Source organism: Giraffa tippelskirchi, chromosome 14, assembly GCF_054371585.1.
Source record: "Giraffa tippelskirchi isolate mGirTip1 chromosome 14, T2T-mGirTip1v1.2.pri, whole genome shotgun sequence".
Taxonomy (NCBI): domain Eukaryota; kingdom Metazoa; phylum Chordata; class Mammalia; order Artiodactyla; family Giraffidae; genus Giraffa; species Giraffa tippelskirchi.
The window spans coordinates 44640304-44655155 of record NC_137288.1 but is presented as its reverse complement, the minus strand read 5'-3'; the positions used below and the strand labels follow the sequence as shown (position 1 = coordinate 44655155).

The following is a 14852-nucleotide window of genomic DNA, read 5'->3' as shown; positions in this document are numbered from 1 at the left end:
AGAGGAACCAGAGATCAAATTGCCAATATCTGCTGGATCATCGAAAAAGCAAGAGAGTTCCAGAAAAACATCTATTTCTGCTTTATTGACTATGCCAAAGCCTTTGACTGTGTGGATCACAATAAACTGTGGAAAATTCTGAAAGAGATGGGAATACCAGATCATCTGACCTGTCTCTTGAGAAACCTGTATGCAGGTCAGGAAGCAACAGTTAGAACTGGACATGGAACAACAGACTGGTTCCAAATAGGAAAAGGAGTACGTCAAGGCTGTATATTGTCACCCTGCTTATTTAACTTATATGCAGAGTACATCATGAGAAACGCTGGGCTGGAAGAAACACAAGCTGGAATCAAGATTGTCGGGAGAAATATCAATAACCTCAGATATGCGGATGACACCACCCTTATGGCAGAAAGTGAAGAAGAACTAAAGAGCCTCTTGATGAAGGTGAAGGAGGAGAGTGAAAAAGTTGGCTTAAAGCTCAACGTTCAGAAAACTAAGATCATGGCATCTGGTCCCATCACTCCATGGGAAATAGATGTGGAAACAGTGTCAGACTTTACTTTTTTGGGCTCCAGAATCACTGCTGATGGTGACTGCAGCCATGAAATTAAAAGACGCTTACTACTTGGAAGGAAGGTTATGGCCAACCTAGATAGCATGTTTAAAAGCAGAGACATTACTTTGCCAACAAAAGTCCGTCTAGTCAAGACTATGGTTTTTCCAGTGGTCATGTATGGATGGGAGAGTTGGACGGTGAAGAAAGCTGAGCGCCGCAGAATTGATGCTTTTGAACTGTGGTGTTGGAGAAGACTCTTGAGAGTTTCTTGGACTGCAAGGAGATCCAATCAATCCATCCTAAAAGAGATCAATCCTGGGTGTTCATTGGAAGGTCTGATGTTGAAGCTGAAGCTCCAATACTTTGGCCACCTCATGCGAACGGTTGACTCATTGGAAAAGACCCTAATGCTGGGTAGGATTGGGGGCGGGAGCAGAAGGGGACGACAGAGGATGAGATGGTTGGATGGCATCACCAACTTGATGAACATGGGTTTGGGTAAACTCCGGGAGTTGGTGATGGACAGAGAGGCCTGGCGTGCTGCAATTCATGGGGTCGCAGAGAGTCGGACACGACTGAGCAACTGAACTGAACTGAACCTCAGCCTCCCTCTACTAATCCCCTACCAATCCCTCTACCAATTCCCTCCTCCTTGGCAACCACCAGTCTGTTTTCTATATCTATGATTCTGTTTCTGTTTCACAGATAGGTTCATTTGTGGCATATTTTAGATTCCACATATATGTGATATCATACGGTATATGTCTTTTTCTGACTTACTTCACTTAGAATGGAATCAGTCCATGGAATTCTCCAGGCCAGAATACTGGAGTGGGTAGCCTTTCCCTTCTCCAGGGGATCTTCCCAACCCAGGGATCGAACCCAGGTCTCCTGCATTGCAGGTGGATTTTACCAGCTGAGCCACCAGGGAAGCCCTATACATACACATATATACACACATGTATATGATTTATATATATTTATCTATTTGATAAATAACAACTATATATAGCTAATGCACATATAACATGTATATGTGTATCTCTGCTTTCTATCTATCTAAGGTCTTATAAGCAAGGGCTGAAGACTCCTTTGGAGAAGTACAAGAGGGATCCATTATTTACCCCATGATTTGAGGGAAACAGACTCTAGGTCAAATCCTGAGTGGGTTTCTGCTTCTCTTCACCTCCTTTTTCTGATTCTCTTGCCCTCTTAGTGCTTCCTATGCATCAGGTCTTAAGCCATTGCTACTCAGGAAACAAAAGGTCTAATCCAGGGAATTTTTAACTTCATGTGCCCAAACCCCAAGATACACCAAAGGGCGCAGGGTCAGTTTTGTGTGGCTTCTAGGCCTGGTGTTTGATCTGAATGCCACCATCCCCTTTCTGCAGGATCAGTGCCTAAGAGAGCATTGACCTTGGAGGCTTTATGTTAAAGGTGGCAGAGCCTGAAGATGGGAACTAGCCTGGGTTCCTGAATCACCACTTAGAGCCTCCTGCTGAGCAGGAGTATCTATTTTGGACTTTATATGAGTGAAAAATAAACTTCTGTTGTGTTTGAGCTACTGAACATTTTGGGATGGCTTTTTATAGCAGCTCAAGTTACACTGATTAGTCACAGGGTTCATAGCTTTCATTAGATAAGCAAAGAAGCCCATCACTATGAATAGTTAGGAATTCTTGACTCATGTTGGAGGCATAGAATGTTTCTGCAGGACTCAACCTCGGATTTCTTAGCTAGAGTTTGGGATGCAGCAGATGAGGTGGGTGGAGGGATGAGGATACAGTGGGAAGTGGAGGTGGTCCATGTGTGGTAGGTGGTGTGACAAATGTCCTCACTAGGAAATCCTTCTGGCCTCCTCACACCTAAACCCCTGTTCTGATGAAGACATTTAGATCCAACCCAAATACCTCATCTTTTATTGAAGCCCAGGATGATGAAAGGTCTCATCTCAGGTCTCAAGTAGTTGGCATCTTTGATCATTAGTTCAAGCTGTAATGTTAATGGTTTATATATTAGTCCTCCCACAATATTTGTATTTTAAAGTGAAGCTGATGCCTGCTGCTTGGTGCTATTACTTCTTTTCTAATATTTATTTGTTTGGCTGTGCCAGGTCTTATTGTGGCATGTAGGATCTTTAGTCTTTGTTGCAGCAGCAGGATCTTTAGTTGAGGCATGTAGGATCTGGTTCCCCAACTAGGGCTCGAACCCAGGCCCTCTGCGTTGGGAGCGTGGAGTCCTAGCCATAGGACAACCAAGAACGTCTTTTAAGGGAAACCTGAAGAAAAGGAAACTTTAAACTCCAAATTCAATTCTGCTATAAGCTGTATGTCTCTTTCCTGGTGGTGTTTCTGGTGTTTTGAAACCTGGGTGCAGAGACATTCTTAGAAGATGTCAGGGAATCACTGCAATCACAGTATCAGGTCTCTGTCAGCTCTGCTTGTGTGTAAAGCCGTTCTGAAGGTAAAGATTTGCATAGGGTAAAAGGAGTGAATTCTCCCCATAGCTTGAAGCAAATAGAGATGGTCTGATATATTGGGGTTATTGTATTGGAGCAAAAGGGCCAAATAGCTTTGAGATCAAGAGAATTGTAAATATTCCCAAGCAGCCTTTGAGGAGGTCTTCAGTAGGGGGTCATATTATTTTTCCTTAGCTAAGAATAAAGTGACTTGGGCTACAGTATTTTAGGCCAAAATTTTAATTAGTCATACCATTAGTTTATATTTTCTTTTGAAAATTTAATTAATAACTAACCATGCAACCGAATCTCTTGAAAATTTCATAAGCAGGATATTTTCGTATCTGCTATAAATTAAGCTGTATGGAGGAGCACATTTACTTTCTTTCATTTCCTTCTTAACACACACAGTGGTGAGACATTAGGATTTATATGACTCATTACCTCATTTCCTGCCCAGGCCTTTCCTGCCCATTTCCTTGTTCAGTTTTCCTAACTTTTTTTGAAGGCTGGGAGGGGGCCACTGGGTATTTTCAAGCTGCTTTTATCTCAGGATTTGAGTCCGTACCTAGAGTCCAATTGTTTTGGGTGTTGCTCTGATTAACACCTTCCTCTCAGGGCTTTTAATCCTGAAAAAGCTGTGGTAGTTTGGAAAATCAGGGTCCAGATGTTAACTAGCCATAGGAGAGACAAAATGATGTTCCCAGACACCATTATCTCTGGCAAAAACCAAAGCTGCAAGAAACAGACATGTAAATTCAGTTGAAGGAGTTCAAGGAGTTAATGAGGGATTAAGTGGACAAAGATTTAAACAGGAGGTTGCAGGGAGGGAGTTGGGGGGGTGACACCATTTTTCAGATTGGCAGTTGAGGAGTTAAGCTTTTAGGAGCACAGAGAACAGTTAAAACCTTTGAAAGTCCCACTAGCAGTTCTGACCTTTATCTCCAGGGTCCAAATCCAGGCAAGGGTCTTAATTAGCTGCAGAAAAATCAAGCACTTTGGCAACATACCAACATACATTAGAAAAATAAGAAAACCCCAAACCAACCAGTAAAAAAAATTTATTTAAAAAAACTAAAAAAAAACTTCTCTCTTTTTTTTAAGTTAAATAGGAGCAACATTAATATAAACCTTCTGACTTCTCTGTTTCCCAATTTCTCACTTTTTTTCTAGTCTCCCAATACCATCTTAACACTTGATTCTTCTCCATGACCTTCACCCTATCCCATCTTGTTTCCGTCTTGTTTTTCTTCTGTTTATTGTCCTTCTAGCATTTAGATACATTTAAAATCTTTTTCTGTATTTTACTTTCTTAAATCATAAAATTTTATAAAACTATAAAATTTAAATATAAAATTTTAATTATAAAATTAATTATGCATGCTTATTGTATAAATAATTTCCAACAGTGCAAGATGCATAGTTATGAAGAGTCTCCCATGTGCCCCAAAATTTTTTATACATGTGAGTCTAATCACATACACACAGACACTTACAATTTTTTAACAGAAAAGGATTGTATGTGCAATTCTGTAGCTTGTCTTTTTAAACTTATTCATATATCTCATTATATTTCTACATTGAATTGACACAGGTGGTGTGCATTTTTTTTAATGTAGATTTTTATTTTAAAGTTCCATCATATTTTAAAATCCCTGATCAGAATATTTTAAGCTGTATGTCCATTCAGTGCATGTAGGTGCTAGGATTTATGAAATATGATTTTATTTGTAGCTATAGCTCACATATTATATTGGCTTATGTCTGTGCACTATTTTGGATGCATAATCAATATTTCTTTCTGCTCTTGTCATTATTACTATTTTATTTTTTATTTATTTTTCATTATTACTATATTAATCTTTCTTTCATTCAGATAATTGTTTTTGGTGTTTTTTTTTTTTTCCTTTTTAAGCCTTTCTTGTGTTAATTTTGATTTTTCCCTCAAGCCTTTATGCTCTTCTCTACTGGCTTGGAAGTTATATACACTATTTCCATTCTTTTAATGTTTCTCTAAGAATTTTAACATGTGTATGTAACTTAGAGTGTATATTTGTTATCTTTGCTGTCCTGTCAGATACTCAAAACCTAAGATGATCAATTCTGGTTATCCTCTCTGACATAACATGGTTAGTATATTTGGCTCTATACTGATTGCTTTTTAATGTCACACATTAGACATTTTTGTGTTTTATGTAGTTGAAGATTTCTTCACCTCACTGTGCCTTCTTGCTTTTTTGCCTCCCAGGCTCTCCTCTGGAATAATTTTCACACTTCCTGAAATGCAAGCTCTAGAATTTCATTTTGTGAGAGTCATTTAGTAAGAAATACCGCTGTGTTTTTTCTTTTGGAAAATATATTTATTTACCCTTATTCTTGATAGTCTTTAAACTTATGCATTGAGAGTTATTGTTCTCAGTTCATTGAAGATATTCCACTGTCTTTCAGCTTTCAGTGTTGCTTGCCATGAATTTAATTATAGGTTAACTAACTCTTCTCTCTGCTTGCTATTAATACCTTTCCTTTGGTTTGGGGGTCCTTCTCTCTGACATGATTATTATTGTTTTTTAAAAATTTGTCGATTAGTTTATTTTTGGCTGTGGTGCGTCTTCATTTGCTGTGTGTGGGCTTTCTCTACTTGTGGCAAATGGGGACTACTCTGAAGTTACAGTGCGTGGGCTTCTCATTGTGGTGACTTCTCAAATTCATAAAGACAGAAACTAGAAAGATGGTGTCAAAGGTTGAGGGAAAAGGAGAATCAGGAGTCATTGTTTAATGGGCACAGGGTTTCAGTTGTGCAAGATGGAAAAAGTTCTGGAGATGGACGGTGATGATGGTTGCATAACCATGTCAATGAACTTAATGCCATTGAACTGTGCCCTGAAAAATAATTAAGATGGAATGTTTATGTTATGTATATTTTACTACAATTTAAGAAAAAAAGGAAAAGTGTTTTGTTTTGTTTTGTTTTTATAACTTATTGAGCTCTTGTCAAGGTTCTATTCTATGATATCTAGTCTTCCACAATGCTGGAATTAGAAATCCCCACTGGACAGATTTTCCTTTGTGCTTGTGGTACTGGGCATTCGGCTTCCCTGATGGCTTAGTGGTAAAGAACCCGACTGCAATGCAGGAGATGCAGGCTCAATCCCTGGGTCGGGAAGATCACCTAGAAAAGGAAATGGAAACCCACTCCAGAATTCTTGCCTGGAAAATCCCATGGGCAGTGGAGCCTGGCGGGCTACAGTCCATGGGGTCTTAAAGAATCGGACAAGACTTAGAGACTAAACCACCACCACCAATCACTGGGTGTTCAATTTTAGCTATGTTTGGATACTCAGCCAGACTCCAACACTGTGGAAACCAAGATGATAACCTAGGAATTTGACATCCTGCATTACTGAGTAGTCTGTATTGTTTTTTCTGTTCTTTGACAGTCCTAGATATTATTTTGTTGTTGCTGTTGTTCAGTCGCCAAGTCGGGTTTGACTCTTTGCGACCCCACGGACTGCAGCATGCCAGGCCTCCCTCTCCTTCACCATTTCCCGGAGTTTGCCCAAGTTCATGTCCATTGACTCAGTGATGCCATCCAACCATCTCATCACATTGTTTACACATTTCATGATAATCTTTATTAGTACCAACTCCCCAGTTCTTCCTTTGAGGAATAGATCCATATTTTGTATTAGAAAAGCATGGATAAATTTGTGTCAGTATAATTTGACTTCAGTTGTCATCACTGTGTGTGTGTAGGTGCTTCTTTCACTCATTGATTTATTCACTTACTGTTGTGTACTGGGTACTATCTAGGCATTGGGGATACAGAAGTGAAAGGACAAGTTTAGAGACAGTGCCTATATCAGTAGGTAAGAAACAGGTAGTTCTCAATTTCACAAAGAATTTGAATGCAGGGTGATGGGATAGACTGTGACAGTGAGAAGGGGACTGCAGGGGTGAAGGTTGTCGGGAAAGGAGTCTCTGGGGATGATATTTGATGTTGATGAGGAAACTGTGTGTATCTGAGGGAAGAGCTTTTCATGAAGGGGGACTAGCAAGAGCAACGAATCTGAGATAGGGTTAGTTTGATTAATTATCTAAATCCCATCAGAGAAACCTAATATCCTAGGAGTGAGGAAGTTTGGCTTGGTGAATGTTATCATTAATGTATGTGACATCTTAAAATATGTACTTGTGAAATAAAACTTTACCATCCATTTGAACTCAGCTGGTAAAGAATCCTCCTGCAACTCAGGAGACTCCAGTTCACTTCCTGGCTCAGGAAGATCCCTTGGAGAAGGGACAGGCTATCCATTCCAGTATTTTCGCCTGGAGAATGCCGTGGACAGAGGAGCCTGGCAGGTTACAGTCCATGGGGTCGCAAAGAGTCAGACACCTGAGAGGGACTGAGTGACTTTCACTTTCACATCTATTTCAATCAGCAGCAACCAGTTTTCAACAGTGAAATCAGCTTGCACTTTCCTCTACCATTTCAGTCATCCTAAACAATCTTTCACTACTTGCTCTAGTGTGCATGCATTTAATAAGTAAACTATGAGGGCTATAATGATTTTGCTTAGGACTTTATACTAATGATTAAAAATAAACTTAGCTTTGTGTATGGATAGAGCATTAGAGTCTCTTTGTATAATTTAGATGCCTTGAACAATTGCAGGACCTGAGCTTTCCAGTTAATTATTTAAATTTACCCTGTAACTGCAAAGTATTACCTCCTTTTAAAATACAAAAGTCACAGGCATAATCATAGAAATAGTATATAGAAAGATCAGTTTGCCAGTTCAGCTTTTCTTTCATTGAGAACAAATAATAAACCCTAAATGTGTTCACATTCTGTGATTCTGATTTATATACTCCCCAATTAGTGCCCCATTTAATCTGCTCACCTGTTGTTGCTTTGTTCTGAATTTCATGGCTCTGTTGTTTTAAACGCTCTCTTGTATATATTTTCCAAGTGAGGCTGATTACTGCAACCCCTTGGTTTTTGGGAACTTGGAACACTGCCACAGTGTCTAAATTGCCTGGATAAAGAAAAGTAGGTTCTGTAATTATTTTATTTTCTGCCCAGCGTGTGATTTGTTATTGATGACACATGCATAGGGTGCTTTCTCCATTAGGCTGGCTGATCCCTCTACTATGGTATTAATGTCACTGTCACTCTCTGCTCGAAGCTATAGTTTGGTAGGCAACTCTAGCATGGGGAAATGAGCATGTACTTTTTAATGTGTCTGAAATAGCTACACACTGACAGATGTTCCCACATGCTTGCTGATGTCATGGCTGGGGCTCATATAAAGCCCGGGAAATTAAAAGAAAGAAGAAAATGTTAGTTGAGGCTCCAGAAGGAGAGATTATAGAGGCAGACAACAGGAAATTTTGAAAAAAGAAAGCCCGATATATTAACTTCCCTTTTAGGTCTGGTGCTCAGCACCGCCCCCCCCCCCCCCCCCCCGCCGCAAATAGGGATGCATTCATGACTCAGTCTATTAAATGTGAGAAAATGCAATATTGAGAGCTGTTCTTGTGTTTGCTCTCTTACAAACAAAACAAGCATACAAACAAAAAACCCCAATAAATTCAGGTGGTCTTCCCACCCCTCCCCCCAGCAAAAAATTGCATATCACAGTGTTTACTTGGTAGGCCAATTATTTTAAAAACTGGGTTTCAAGGAAAAAGTCACTCTCTGGCAGAGCCCTTACATGACAAGTTCTGTTCCACAGTGGATTGAAATGGTCGAGGGGAGATGCTAACACAACTTCAACTACAGCAGTGTGAACACACCACTGTAATAATTCATTTAGAATGATGACACCTGAGACCTAATTTAAAAGTCCTAGATGAATACCAGTCTCACATTCAACCCCGAGGGCTGCTGCAAACATACCTAAGGAAGTCTAAGAACCATAGTGAGTCTAATTGAATTGGACTTAAACGGACCATTGAGATGGCCTCACTGAGCTCTGGGGAATTCATATTGTCTATAGTGTATCAGAATCACAGCTTGAACTGAATAACTGGTTACATTCAATCATGTTACTGTAACTCATGCTTGAGGTAAAGGGGAAACCTTTTGCTATCAGCAAGACTGGATGGAAAACAATTTCAAATCACTTTAAACCCAGTTGGCAACTACTTTGCCAATTATGGAATCCAGTGGGAAAGGTGTATGCGAGGGCTCAGGACTAAATGATTTATGTCAGGCATCTGGGCCTCTGGAGGAATGTGGGAGAGTGTGCGGAGGAGGGGCTTGTGGCTAATTATTTCTCCTAAGAATACTTGGGCAAGGTAATTTTTGCTTGCAGATGAGCCTCGCTGCAGGCTGGATAAAAGGCGAGGTAAGCACACCAAGTCCTAAGATCCCATTTAGAGACGGATAAAGAGGGAACCGAAGGATTCAATGCACTTTCTCATCTCTTCACTCTGAAACATTTGGAGATATAAAATAAAAAGAGCAAACCTAGTTCTCTGTTCTAACTGGCACGTTGGGATCAAAGTCTGTAATTTGTACTGCAGATATTGCATTGACTGCTTTCTAACACAGAGTTACCGGCACGAATGACATAACTATAATTCATCTGATGAACCAGTGTGAATCTGAGACCCTCTACAATGACCTTTTTTTTTTTTAAATCCAAATTTATTTTTGATGCCTTTTGATTGTAGAGATGAGAATTCCTGTACTACCCAATGCTTTCCAAAGAAGAATGTCACCATTCTCTGGGATTCATGTATGAAGCTGTCCAGCTGAGAAATAATCCTGAAAGCTACCCCAAGAGTTTTGAGTTCTGCCAGCCCACTGCAAACCAAAATAAAAGTGATGATAGAATTCCACTCTGGTAGTTCACAGTGGAGACATACAGGTTTATTGTATAGTCTCTTCAGTTCAGTTCAGTCTCTCAGTCGTGTCCAGCTCTTTGCGACCCCATGGACCGCAGCATGCCGGGCTTCCCTGTCCATCACCAACTCCCGGAGCTTGCTCAAATTCATGTCCGTTGAGTCAGTGATGCCATCCAGCCATCTCATCCTCTGTTGTCCTCTTCTCCTCCCACCTTCAATCTTTCCCAGCATCAGGGTCTTTTCCAGTGAGTCAGTCCTTCGCATCAGGTGGCCAGAGTATTGGAGCTCATTATCTAAAGGATTTTAAAGATGTTTTTAGTAATCTGGAAAAGGTTATTAATGCTACAATTAATTAAACCCAGCACTGGGTTAAAACCTCATGTGAGTGTGTTGGTACAAGGCTGGCACTCTTTTGCTTTCTCATCTTTTCCTCTCTTTCAGCAGCTGCCAACCATCATTACAGTTAATATAGTGGATTAAACTTTTGGGCTAGCTGGCGGCTCTGTGTATCTCTCTAATGGTTTCCATTGTGCACATCCCTAGAAAACACTTCTGACCAATGAACCCCTAACTGCAAATGACATAGGCAAGCTTCATTGAAAATGACACCACTGGAGGGAAGCTTGCACTCATTGGGATATTTCCTCACTGGGGAAAGAAGGCCATTTCAATGGTTACACCAAAGCGATATTGTGATGTGGCATTTACTTTTCTAAGGCACGGAACAAAGCAATGGGGGCAGCATGTGCTCCTACATGCTAACTATGTGCTTAGCTGTGTGATGTCCGAATCAGAATCCCAGCATGCCCATAAGAGACTGAGAAATAGCAGTCTTCCTAGTTCATCCTCATACAGAACAGAGAAGGTGGATGTCACACAGTCTATACTAAATCATGATCCACCTCTGGAATCAATCTTAAGTGTAGACATTGTGATACATGGGAGTTAAATACTGTCAGTAAGGGGGAGTGTTGCTTGGGAAGAACCCCAGCATTGATCACTAGGAAAGCTAGATTCTGACTTTTGTGTTGTTGATTAGTCACTAAGTCATGTCCGACTCTTGCAATCCCATGGACTATAGCCCACTAGGCTCCTCTGTCCATGGAATTCTCCAGGCAAGAATACTGGAGTGGGTTGCTATTTCCTACTCCAGGGGATCTGCCTGACCCAGGAATCGAACACAAATCTCCTGCATTGCAGGCAAATTTTTTTATCAACTGAGCTATGAGGGAAGCCCTATTCTAACTATTGGCTGCAACCAAAGATGCTTGGTTTCTTCGGGTGAGTTTCTACACCTCTCTGGGTCCCCCTCAGGTTCTTCTATAATGCAAGGGGAGATAGACCAGATGGTTCAACCTGATTTACCAATCATTCATTCAGTGTTCAGTTAGTGACAAGATTTGTGCTGGGCAATGGGAAGATTATGAGAGTAAATTGGATATAGTTCCTTTTACATTTTGTAGGATAGCAAGTTAGACTAATGTTAAACTAATCCTTAGGTGGTGTATTTTAGGAAGAGGGAAGTGTGTGGTGGTATGGAAAGATAGGACCGAGTTCGCAGGTGAGGAAGGTTCCTTGAGGAAAGTTGTTTAAGTTGAGACTGAAGGATAAGTAGGAATGGAGTTTGAATGAGGTAGAGAAGCATTTCAGACAGACAGACTGCATTTGTGCAAGTTCTACAGCAACAAACGGGTTGGGGTGGATTACGGAACTTGAAGGAACATGTAGGCCAGCTGGAGGTTACGTATGTTGTGGTCAGCATTTTGACCTCATCCCAAGGGCCATGGGAAGCCAATTGAAGTGTAGCCTGCTGAAGAATGAAGTTGATGTCTGAGGTTTCCTCCAGACCCACTGTTCTGGGGCTTTCCCCATGGTTGTAGGACCTCTTGAAGACCTATCAGAGAGATTCAATATTCAGGTTCAATTCAGACCAGAGACACAAAACAGTGACCCCAGCAATTCACTTGCAGTCTGCAGCTTGTTGAGGTCTGGTGTGTAAAGATAGCTTTGTGTATGCAGGTTGGTGCCTTTGGCTTTGTTCTCCAGGGCTGACATTAGTCTGGACCAGACTCTTGGGTTCTCTGTTGGGCTCACCAGAAGGTTTTCAAAGAAAGTAAGAGGGTTTATTATATGCCTAAGACTCCTCACCAAGTAAGAAGATGGGAAACAGTATCCTTCTGAACACCAAACTTTTTTTGACCAACTCCCTCAGGGAAAGATTTTCTCAGTCTTGCATGTGCCATTGTTCTTTCCACTCCTGGGATGCAAAGCCATTTGATAGCAGTGGGACCTCATTCAAAGGGACCTGAATTAGGTGGCTAGACAGTGTGCATGTGTGCTAAGTTGCTTCAGTCGTGTCCGACTCTTTAGACCCTATGGACTGTAGCCCGCCAGGCTCCTCCGTCCGTGGGATTCTCCAGGCAAGAATGTTGGAGTAGGTTGCCATGCCCTCCTCCAGAGGATCTTCCCGACCCAGGGAACGAACCCTCGTCTCTTATGTCTCCTGCATTGGCAGGTGGGTTCTTTACCACTAGTGCCACCTGGGAAGCCTGGCTAGACAGCAGTGACATCATTTATGGAGTGCTGCCTGTTGAAAGTGTTTTGTGTCCTTCTCCCATTCAAACACCTTAGAGCCTGGTGAGCTAAGTGGGACAGGCATGCTTACTTTACAGGTGACACAGTGGGGGCTTGGTAAGATAGGCACCTTGCCCACATCACACAGTAAGTGGAAGAGCTGGGAATCAAACCCAACATGGCAAACTCTGAGATCCAGACTTTTTAACCCCATGCTGCCTTCTGTGGAAGCTTCTGCTATATATCTGGGCATGAGAGAGGGGCAGATTTTAATCTCTCAGTATGTTTGTAACTCCTTTCTGCTTTTGATTGGCTATAAGTACAATAAACTCCATGGCCATGGTGCAGTCATCTCTCTCTGAGACAGGACAGAGACAGATGCCTGCACCATGGGTCTGCAGGTGGTCCTTGCGTGGCCGATGCCTGTGTGCACTCACCTGTCTCCACATGGGCAGCACCAAGCAGCTCAGGTTTGTCTCTGCAGCATCTGTACAAAGTGTCCGTTGTCCTCTGCCCCACAGGAGATGCTTTGAGAATTGTCCTTGTTTTTCAGGAAGAACATAAGTTGCATCTTCATTTGGATAAGATACCTCCTGCATTTGGAATCTATTTATTCTCTGGTCTCCAAGGTAACAGCAGAGGTGGTGATCACAGAAACCCTCGCTTGTGAAGGAAGAGTGCAGAGAGAGGACAAGAAGGTCATTTTCCAGTTTTGGGTATACTCTCTGGAGGCCTAGTGGCCCTGCTTAAGTGTACTGGAAATAAGACAAAAATGGGGAGAATGAACTGCTTAATATTCCCAATTTTGCAATGAGTTATTGTTACGATTTTCCTTTCAAGTAAATAGACAAGGTGATTTGAAATGAAAGCAAATATGGTCTACAGTGCAAAAGGTACTTTGAAGCTTTCACTTCTTTGTAGTTTTTGTACATCTTTTTTTTTTTTTTTTTTTTTTTATGGAACACCACTAGACATCAAACAGCAGAGGTATCCACTCAGAGCCTAAATGATGCTTTACTCTGACGTTGTAAGTTATGTAGTTTCTCCAAAACATATGTGATATAGTTTAGTGTTTAGCTTTTTTGGTAGAATCGACATGATAACCTTTTTTTAGTGATAGATTATTGTAAAATGAGTTTTCAAAAAGACACCCAGATCTAGGATCTGAGAAGCAATTTTGTGTTGTGCCAATGCTGAGTCAGTAGTCAAACCTGACAGTGTTTCCCCTGATGTTTCAGCTGTAGTGACATTACCTGGGAGGACATAGAGTTTGCACTATATAACAGAGAGCCTGTCTTCCAGTAGGTGGCTCAGAGGTAAAGAATCTACCGGGAGTGCAGGAGATGCAGGAGACGCAGGTTCAATCCCTGAGTTGGGAAGTTCCCCCGGAGGAAGGCATGGCTACCCACTCCAGTATTCTTGCTGGGAAAATCCCATGGACGGAGGAACCTGGCGGGCTCTAGTCCATGGGGTCGCAGAGAGTCGGACTTGATTGAAGCGACTGAGCATGCGTGCACACAGAGAGCCCATCCTTAAGCTATGATGAGAGATCAGAGATGCATCCAACAAGGTTCCACTTTGGATTCCACATGCCATTATTTCCTTTGGATTAATGAATGGGACTTCACTTATTTCTAGAGAGCCTGTTTGAAGGGTCCTGGCATTTATGCCACAGAGGTTTGCTGCAGGCATCTTTTGGTATGTTATGTATATGTGTGTGTGTATATGTGCGTGGCGTGTGTGTGCTTAGTTGCTCAGTCATGTCCGACTCTTTGCAACCCCATGGACTGTAGCCTGCCAGGTGCCTCTGTCCTTTGGGATTCTCCAGGCAAGAATACTGGAGTGGGTTGCCATGCTATATATATATATATACACACACACCTCCCTCCCTCCCTTCCGCTCTCCATTCCTCATTCTTCCTTCCTCCTTCTTTCCTTCCTTCCTTCCTTCCTCATTCTTCGGCCCTCCCCTCCCTCCAGTCATGTGTTCATCCCACATCTATGAAACATGTACCAGGCATGATGCTGAGCACCGGACATTCACAGATAACTAAACCAGTCAGCTCTCTGAGCAGCCTCAACCAAGCACCACAGGGACTAGTGAGGAGAGTATGACTGAGCTCAGAGTGCTGTGGAGGTCAGAGGGACCCGTCCTCTCCCTTGAGAAGAGAAGGCTGCCTGTTTACACCTTGCCTTGCCCATCTCCTGGGAATGGGAGCACACGGGTTGAGCTGGGGAGAGAAAGGAGCTCCAAGGTCAAGTGCGCCTCACTCAGAAAATCTCACCCACCTGCAAACAGGCCACTCCCAAGCTGTGTGATCTCAGCCATGTGACGTCACCTCTTGGGCCCCATTGTGCCCATCAATACATGGAAGACCTTAGGTCAGGTGCTCTTCCCAGACCTTTC

At 41.9% G+C, this 14852-nt stretch overlaps 1 long non-coding RNA gene across 1 annotated transcript in view; it reads left to right on the top strand.

The window, feature by feature from the left end:
- The window catches only part of LOC145534889 (uncharacterized), a 78616-nt gene that overhangs the window by 25131 nt on the left and 38633 nt on the right, over positions 1–14852 (top strand). Inside the window, exon 4 of the long non-coding RNA XR_014075045.1 lies at positions 13000–13144. This is a non-coding gene — a long non-coding RNA (uncharacterized LOC145534889). The remainder of the gene's footprint in view (positions 1–12999; positions 13145–14852) is intronic.